Consider the following 8,213-nt stretch of genomic DNA (forward strand, 5'->3'; position numbering starts at 1 on the left):
AAATGTGCCATCCAGACATTTAAGTGCTGGGCCAGTGATATATCTTTTTAACAAGTGCAATTTATCAGCAGGAGAAATACTTTTACAGTCTATCAGTGAGATGAAGGAAGCCTTCCATTCAATGTAGGCGATTGGATCTCCACTGAACACAATGGGCACTGCACTGGGATTCTGTTTACAGCTATGCTGTCTTGGATAGCTTTAGCTAGCTGGGAAAAGTCTGTGGGAGGCGATGGAGTGATAACTTGAGGTTGTGATTGTTGTACAGGATTGTTAACAGGAATAGATACTTGTTGTTGCATTAGTGGGTGATCTGAACCTGTGGATGACATTGGAACTGGTTGTGCAAAGCCTTGATTGAAAGGAGAAGTCATTTGAGATTGTAACATTAACTGACTGTCCATATCGACTTTTAATTCCTTGTCATAAATCTTTATTTTTGCACGTGCAGCTTGCCTTTCCTTTTCTGCTTGTAAACGCACTAGTTCAGATTTTTGTGCATCTATTTCCCTCCTGTGTTTCTCTTCCATTTCTCTTATTTTTTCTCTTTGTTTGATTTCCTCTTGTGCGATTTTATACTGAGCTTCCATTGCAGCTGACTCTGCGGCTGCCTCAATTCTTTTGGCGGCAATGCTTGCTTCAGTGTGATTACTTGACTGTGATGCAGTACCAAATATGGACTTAGCATGTTCATAAAGCAAGAGTTGATGGAGCCGCTGTCTTTCCTTTTCTCCATCATACTCATCGATTGCTGCTAAGCGCTCAAAAATTATTTTCATAATGTCCTTTGTCACTGATTCACAAGAGTCCATTTTTCGCCTTATGACATGGGATGGTGCATGACGCTCTCTTAAATCATTGTATACTTTCATCATGTCATTTACTGTCCTTTCAATGTCATCGGCCATGTCTGCTAAACGTGATTCTGAGAGATCGCTTTTCAAGTCTTCTCTGTATACTCTGACCTGGCCTTTCCAATGTTCATATATAGTTTCCATCTTTCTCTCTCTTTTAGTCTGTTCATCCTTTTGAAATAGAAACATTTTCTCGGTGGGCACACTAGGCCGTTCTGATCGCCTAGGTAATGTTTCAATGGCTGCTTCGTCAATTTCACATTGCGACTCCTCCAGTTGTTCATCCATACCTTCGATTTTGAGAGCGATTGCTTGTCACCTTATCCTTAGATCGTTGCTCCAACTCGCTGCTCCGCGCCGTAGCCGTGCCGTTCCTTGAGGTTGCTGACAGCTCGTTGAAGCACGAGGTGAAGCACTTTAGCTTAGCGCGTGCTTCTCTCCATGACCAGCTCTCACTCTTCTTGGAGGTAAGCTCTTACTGTAGCATACCCCCCCGAATGAAGGTTGAGACTTTACTGATGACAGGAAACCTCAAATTCACCGTAAGAGCTGAAATATATAAAAACAAAGTATAAGCTAAACGCTAAGCTCTTACATCTCTGCATAAAATCCTACACGTGCATAAGTTCAAACAAACATCACAGAACCCAACAAAAGTACAACTCTGGACACACCAAACATTGATGCAACATTATCAAACATTTTAAACATACCTTGTGCCTCTTCAAGGGGGTAACTAAACATAAAAACACTTTTAAAACCGCTCCGTGTCGTTTTCTCACACTTCTCCGTGTGTTTCCATCACCATCAAGCTACCTCAAGCATAAAAAGGCAAACAGGAAGTGATGATTTCAAAATAAAAGCATTACATTTTTAAACCGGAAGTTAACTAAAACTAACTGCAAAAAATGATGATAAGCACCAAAATAAAACACTTTAAACCTTGTTTATAAACAGAAATATACCTGTGGTTATTTACATATTTTGTGCCTTAACAATTGGACTTAAAAAAAAAAAACATCATTGCACTGATTTACGTCATATTTGTTTGGACCAGCAGAGGGCGCTGGTAACACAGTGGTCGGTTGGCATGCAGATATCTTGCAGTGAAGAAGAGAAGCTATGCTAGCAGACAGAGCTAATAGAAAACGTGACTTGTACAGATATTCAAGTAATATTACAGATATTCTTTCGGTGCTAAAGGGGTAATGAATCATTTATTAACATATTTAAGAGTAGAAGGCAGCCAGAAAGAAAGTATTAGCATACTCCGCCCGCCGCCAACACTTCCGGATAGCGCCCTCTGCTGGTTAAAAAAAAGTACTGCGATTCCAATTGTCAGAAAATCGATATCAACCGTGATACCTATGAATCAATTTTTAACTGCCTTACGATTAATCGTTACATCCCTACATTACATCTTCAACATGACCATAAATCTCTCTCTCAATCATATGCAGTAGAGAAAAAAGTTCCTTTAGCTTTGATTTAAAAATGTTCACATGTGATGCTGACTTCAGCTCTGCTGCAGTTTGTTCCACTTCTTTGCAGCATAACAACTAAAACACAGCATCACCATGGTTACTGTGAGCTCTGGCTCCACTATCTGACCTGTGTCCATAGATCTCAGAGACCTGCTGGTTTCATACCTGACTAACATCTCACTGATATATTCTGGACCAAACCCATTCACCACATTTATAACCAGCAGCAGAACTTTACAGTCTCCTCTGAGGCTGACTGGGAGCCAGTGTAAGACTTTATAACTGGACTAATGTGTTCTGACCTCTTTGTTCTGGTTCAGACCTGAGCTGCAGCGTTCTGAACCAGCTGTAGATGTTTGATGAAGACCATTACAATAGTCCAGTCTGCTGGAGATAAAAGCATGGACCAGTTTCTCCTGATCTTTCTGAGTCATTAAACCTTTCTCTCTGGAGATGTTCTTTAGGTGGTAGAAGATGTTTTTTGTGATAGATTTGATCTGATGCTGAATGTCAGATCTGAGTCAATCAGAACACCAAGGTTTTGACTTGATCTTTATCTTCTAAAGATCCAGACTCAGATACTTGCTGACAGCAGTCCTCTTTTCATTGTTACCAAAGACAATCACCTCCATCTTGTAATGGTTTAGTTGAAGGAAGTTTTCACTCATCCATCAGTTTACTTTATCTAAACAGTCACACAACACCTCAATGGGACCATAGTCATCTGGTCAGTGATAGATATAGTTGTGTGTCATCTGCGTAGCTCTGATAATCAACCTTGCAGTTGTGTAAAATGGTCCTAAAGGAAGCATATAAAGGCATAAACAGAAGAGGTCCAAGAACAGAGCCCTGAGGAACCCACAGGACATTGGGTAATCTGTCAGATTCAAAGTTTACAATGCTTACAAAATAACTTTGAATCCTCCAAGTAGAACTTATAACCATTACTTAACATTTAGTCCAACCCATGTTGGCAATCTGTTGCAACAAAAATGTATGATCTACAGTGTCAAATGTAGACTTAGATCTAATAGAATGAGAACAGATACTTTTCCTGAATCAGTGTTCAACCTTATGTCATTGATCACTTGATCAGATCAGTTTCTCTGTGCTGTGATGAGAACCAAAACCTGACTGAAATTTATCAAATATTTTTGTGAATGTAAGAATTGACTCAGTGGTTGAAGACCACCTTCTCAATGATCTTGGCCATGAATGGAAGGTTCTGATTGGTCTATAGTTAGCCAGTATAGAGGCATCCAGTGTTCTCTTTTTAACAGAGGTTTCACAGCAGCTACTTTCAGGGATTTGGTACGGTGCCTTGATTGGAATGAGAGCAGTTAATTATCTGACACAAATCAGTGATATATTGACTTTAAAACAGTTTTAAAGAAGTTTGAGGGTTTTGTGTCAAGGCAAACACGTTGATGGATCAGCTGCTTGAACAGTTTCCTCTATTGTTTTGGGTTCACTGTAATAAACTCTGACATTGTAGTTGACTCCTCCCTCAGTGGTTGAAGCTGTTCAAGCTTTTTGTGATTTTGCTGGTTTGTTTCTGATGTTTGACCTTATTGATTGTATTTTTTCATTGAAATATACAGAAAATTTCATTGCATTTTCCAGCTGACAGTAATTCAGGGGCTATCTGATCTGGGGGGGTTGGAGCTTTTCAATTACAGAAAAACAATGTGCGATTTACGCTCAGCTCTTCTACAGTCAGATTTCAAATTCTGCATTATCTCAGTCCTCCTCCAAGGGTTGTTCTGTGTGTTTGGTTTTCTCCTTAGTTTTGATTGGAGCCACCACATCTATGACATCACAGACTTGTATATTAAACTCATCCAAAAGATCATCAAATGTCTCAGCACTCGATGTTGATGTCATTGCTATGGCTTCCATAAACTGTGCACTTGTGTTGTCATTATGTACCTTTTGGTTTAAACACACATAACTAGGGGGAACAGATGTTACAGTCTCTAGGTCAAAAAAGACACAGAAATGAATCAGATAGAGCTAAGTCTCTTACATCAACAGCAGAGATATCAACACCTTTAGAGATAACCAGATCCAAAGTGTGACCTTGAGTGTGTGTCGGACCAGTCACATGTTGTATAAGACCAAAAGTATCCATTAAAGCATACAGTTCTTTGGCAGTATTGTCCATGTTATTGTCTACATGAATATTTAAGTCACCTGTTATTATTAAAAAGTTTGTATTCAGTGCATACAACTGACAGCAGTTCAAGCAAACTCATCCATGAATTCTCCAGAATATTTGGGGGTCTATAAACGACTAAAAACAGAACTCTTGAATCACCCTTCAGTAAGAATGACATATATTCAAAGGAGATAAAATCACCAAATGTTATTTCTTTGCACTGAAATATTGATTTAAAAATGGCAGCAACTCCACCACCTTTCCTGTAAGTACGACACTTATTTAAATAAATAAAGTCTTGTGGTGCACTTTCATTGAGAATAGTATTACTGATACCATCATTCAACCACGTTTCATTAAGAAATAAAAAGTCCAAGTGATGTGTTAAAATAATATCATTAATTAGTAGTGACTTGTTAACAAGAGATCTAACATTAAGAAGAGCTAATTTTAAAGACTTTACTGGAGACACTGGTGGACTTTTTGGATGACATGTTATAGGAGTCAAATTTTTATCTCTATTAAGCTTTTTGCTTTTCTTTAATTTAACAGTTTTACCTGTGTTACCTGTCACCACAGGAATTAAAGAAGCTGCATTAACTCCATAGGGCCCTGACTTTTTCTGGTTGTTCCTAAACATAGAGCTATTGCAGTCTAGACCCAGCACACATCAGACCTGTGTTGCTCTAAGATGAACACATCTGGCCTGAGGAGAAGAGTGATCCTGGGCCTAGTATCACTGAGGAGGGATGGGTGATGCTGATTGGTTCTTTAGAGGAGATAAGATGGGACCATGGTGGGGTAAAGGGGTGGGGTGTCAGTCTTGTGCCAGCCAGAACCATCATCTGGGCAGTTAAATCCAAGAAGGCAGGGGTAGGAGAGAAGCTGGATGAGGTAGAAGTAGGTGAATTTTGGGGTGAAGCAGGTGGGTCCTGAGATGTGGGGGTTGGGTTGACCTCTTCATTTTGGCGATTTTGCTTTCTTGCTGGAAGCTCATGGACTCCATGTTCTTTCCTTGTTGTTTTGTTCTCCGATGGTACATGTTGTCCTCTGTCTTTATCAGAACTGATAGCAGTGTGACTGGTGAAGTTAAATAAGTTGGTATGTGAAGAGTTTTACTCCAGCCTTGTTTAGACACAGTCCATCTGCTCTAAAAAGATGACCACGTTCCCAAAAAATAGGAACATTTTCTATAAAATTTAGTGAAATGGCAGCTCAAGCCGAAGACAAAAATTTATTCAAAGAGCAAATCCTTGAGAATTTCAGATCTCCTTTGTGGACTGGAGGTATCTGGCCACTGATGAACACTTTAGGTTGTAAACAGCTCACAGTTTTTAGCAGATGGGTGAAATCCTGCTTTAACACCTCAGACTCCCTCCTTGGCTAAATCATTTAACCCAAAATGAATCACAACATTTTTCAAATGTGGGTAATCTGCAACAATATGCAAGATTTTGTCAGCCAGGTCTGATACTGTGTCATTAGGTAAGCAGATCACTTTCACGTTGCTGCTAAACATCTTCTGAGCATCTTTAACAGAAAACGTCTCCCACTATCAGTGTGTGAGGTTGTTGCTTTGGCCTACCATGTCGCTTTTGTTTTCCTGAAGCACTTTCAGTCTTCACAGTTTCCAGAAGGTTGTGTGTTGACCTCATTAGAGCCAGATCCTAGGTCATTCAGCAGTGGGGCGAATCGATTACCCAGTTCTACATGAAACTGGGTTTGTGACTTGGTGATACTCCTGCATTTAACAGATGTCACTTTTGTGCCTGGGCAGACAAGGGGAGTGATGTTGAGGCTGCAGTCTGAGAAGGGAGTGCAGGCCAGTCCGTCTCATTATTGATATCAGGGCGCTTTGCTCGGGCCCGTTAGCCTTTGAAGTGGATCAGACTTTTTCTTAGGCTTAGCTCCAGGAGTATTCCAGGGAGGACTCGCACCTGTTGGCTTATCAACGGGAACAGGATCCTCCCTAGGCCTGATAGCTTTGTTAGCCGGGCTGGTTAGCGAGTTAGCTTTATCCACTCCGCTGTTTTGAAACAGCGACACAGTCGTATCTTATCATATCCACAGTGTCCCATTACCCTCAATGTTTACTTGTATTCCTCGCACTGTAGTCTCCAGTTCAGTAATCTTTTGGAGAAGACTGCTTGTATTCTGTTGTGGAAAGAGCCATTCTCCTGCTAGTTAGCTTGCTACTTGTAGCTAGCTAGCTTGCTACTTGTAGCTAGCTAGCTTGCTACTTGTAGCTAGCTAGCTTGCTACTTAGCTTTCCAGTTGAGCCAGCAAATAAAAAAAAAAAAGCCGTAGATCTCTTCCTGTCCTCACAGACGCATAAAGAATAGATCTGTTCCTGTCCTTACAGACGTATAAAGAATAGATCTGTTCCTGTCCTTACAGACGTATAAAGAATAGATCTGTTCCTGTCCTTACAGACGTATAAAGAATAGCTCTGTTCCTGTCCTTACAGACGTATAAAGAATAGCTCTGTTCCTGTCCTTACAGACGTATACAGAATAGATCTGTTCCTGTCCTTACAGGCGTATAAAGAATAGATCTGTTTCTGTCCTTACAGACGTATAAAGAATAGATGTTCCTGTCCTCACAGACGTATACAAAATAGATCTGTAATGACATCTGATCAGGGAAAGACAATGGCATGGAAACAAAACCAAAATGTGAGCTCTGTAGTAGAATTAGAGTAACTTTAACACTGAAACTCAGAGGCTGTGGTCATGTGATCGCAAAATAGATAAAAAACACAAAAATGTGCACAGAAAGCTCAATGTAGCACTGGTTATGTTTTATTTTGAAAGGGTGCCTGTGGAGTTGTATTATGAAGGTCCAACTCATACAGAGGATAAAAGTACACTTAAACATTTCCCTCCCAAAAAAAAAACATTTAAAGTCAATGTCTGAGGGACATTGAGCGACACTTTACAAATAAACAAACTTCTGTAAAATAAATGACTTTAATGGAAAACTCCCAGTGCAACTTTAAGACTTTATGCTTTCACTTGTGCTTTTACTTCACTTAAAAATATAAATGTAAAAACACAAAGGAGTGTGACAATGTAACAATCCCATTTTTATGTGAAATCTGCCACTTTTTTAAGATTATTGTTTGATTGATTTTTATTATCATGTTTTGAGAGTTCAGCTTTTCAAAATAAGTGTGTGTGTGTGTGTGTGTGTGTGTGTGTGTGTGTGTGTGTGTGTGTGTGTGTGTGTGTGTGTGTGTGTGTGTGTGTGTGTGTGTGTGTGTGTGTGTGTGTGTGTGTGTGTGTGTGTGTGTGTGTGTGTGTGTGTGTGTGTGTGTGTGTGTGTAACAGTGCAAACCAAAGCTCTTTCTCTGTGAGGCACGTGTGGGAATGTTAACAGATCACGTTCATACATGTGATTATCGCCGTGTTTCACACATTTAAAACGTGTGTGTGTGTTTTTATTTTGTGTTTGTATTTAACCTTTGGCACCATTGACAAACCGTGTCATTTTTACATCGACGTATCGTCCTCTGTACATCTCTACACTTATTTATCATCGCTGTACGACGATGGCGAAGCAGTCCTGAGTCGGGATCATAAGTGCCCATTCTCCGAGCTGTCCTCGCTGTCCCGGCTGTCCTCGTTAGCTAACGAGTCCGTGGAATGGCGTAGCGCCGCCATTCCAGAGAACTCGGACGGCAGCAGAGTTCCCTTTTTCACGTTGACCAGTTCTTTC

The sequence above is a fragment of the Gouania willdenowi genome, unplaced genomic scaffold (genome assembly GCF_900634775.1).
Source record: "Gouania willdenowi unplaced genomic scaffold, fGouWil2.1 scaffold_3_arrow_ctg1, whole genome shotgun sequence".
NCBI lineage: Eukaryota > Metazoa > Chordata > Actinopteri > Blenniiformes > Gobiesocidae > Gouania > Gouania willdenowi.